This window comes from Episyrphus balteatus, chromosome 1, assembly GCF_945859705.1.
Source record: "Episyrphus balteatus chromosome 1, idEpiBalt1.1, whole genome shotgun sequence".
NCBI classification, from domain to species: Eukaryota; Metazoa; Arthropoda; class Insecta; order Diptera; family Syrphidae; genus Episyrphus; species Episyrphus balteatus.
In genome coordinates, this window is record NC_079134.1 from 64463908 (window position 1) to 64465521 (window position 1614).

Below are 1614 nucleotides of genomic sequence, written 5' to 3' on the forward strand. Positions count from 1 at the left end.
GTTGTTTTTTTTTATTGTGAAACAATTATTCAACAAGTTCGTGTTACTGTTTTATTTTATTTCTTAAGCGTAAAACTGTTTTTTTTGTTACATCGATTAAAAAAAATCCAACAGTTTAACCAGTTTAACACTATATCCAAATAGGAATGTTAATAGACTATAGTCTATCTATAAATTCATATTCATTTATGTTATGACTTTTTTTATACCCTAGAGTCTAGCAGTGGCGGATCAAAGGGGGAGGGGGGCGTGGGGTCATGACCCCCCTCCCCCCCCCAAAACCTGAGGTGAAAAACAAATCCACCAACACTCTATTATAACTAATCCCAAAAACTTAATTTCATATTTTGGTTTAAGAAGAAATACGTTCTCCTTTGAAACAAACCTGTGTGGAAGAAATTTATTTCATCCTACACACTTTTTTTAATTTGTATATTTTTTCTTTTTACAGCTAACTTTTGCTTTCAAAGATCACATTTCTGAAAATGTGTAATAAAAAAAACATTCATGATTTGATGTTTCCGCAAAAAAATAATGATGCTGAAAATATCGCTCTTGAAAACATCGATTTTGAAAAAAATACATTTTAAAATGATTGTTTCAACGCAAAATCATTCCGAAAAATAGTTAAATCAAAAAGGTTTCCGTTTATTTAACTAGGTTTAAGATTCACACAGTATAGAACGTCTATTCACATCTAAATTTAACTTTTAACATATGAATTAATTATCAATTTTTCGAAAACGGGGCATTTTTTTCAAAGGGACCGGGTCAAAATTCTGTTTTCAAAATACTGCTTTTCAAAATTTTGTTATTTTTTCTTTTCCGTCTTCCAAAATTCTGCTTTTTAAAATTCTACTTTTCAAAATTCTGCCAGCATATTTTTTGAACAAAAAAATTCTGCTAATACTGTTTTTTTTTTTATAGCATACCTACCAATGCGCTTACAGCTCATTAATATAATTCAACTTTATTACTTTCTTAACAGTTTGTTATTTAAATGTCGCAAATTTTTTTTATAACGCATAGCTAGACTGACTTTCCTACAGCTCACATCTATAAACCGTTGAAAAACTATTTTGTGTGATACAACTATTTTCTGTGATATAAAATATTCCTGTTCTTATTCAATTTTTTGATTTTAATATTATATTAATTAATACATTTCTAACAATTTTTAAAAATATTTAACATTTAAAACTTTTTCTTAATATTTTGTATTTTATTGATTTATCAAAAAAAACCATGAACATCCAAAAAATTGACAAAGTGGCGCGCTTTTTAACATTTTTCAAACCCTTTTTAAATTGTTTGAAGAATTTTGTAAAACAGGATTTTGAAAAGCAGAATTCTCAACCCGGCAGAATTTTGACCCCAACCCTAAATATTTTCTTAGTTGCAAAACAATAGAATTAATGGTGTTTAAAACTTTTATAAATATTTACAATTTACAAACTTCCACCAAGCGTTGACCTGTGAATTTTATTTTTGCGTTTAAATTCACTTACAATTTTTTTCCTTCTGCAAAAATTTTATCCTCTGAAGATAAAAATTTAACAGGGTCCCAGAGCAGGGTAAATGTTAGACTGCTGAAAATTTTTGTGTTTAAAAAAT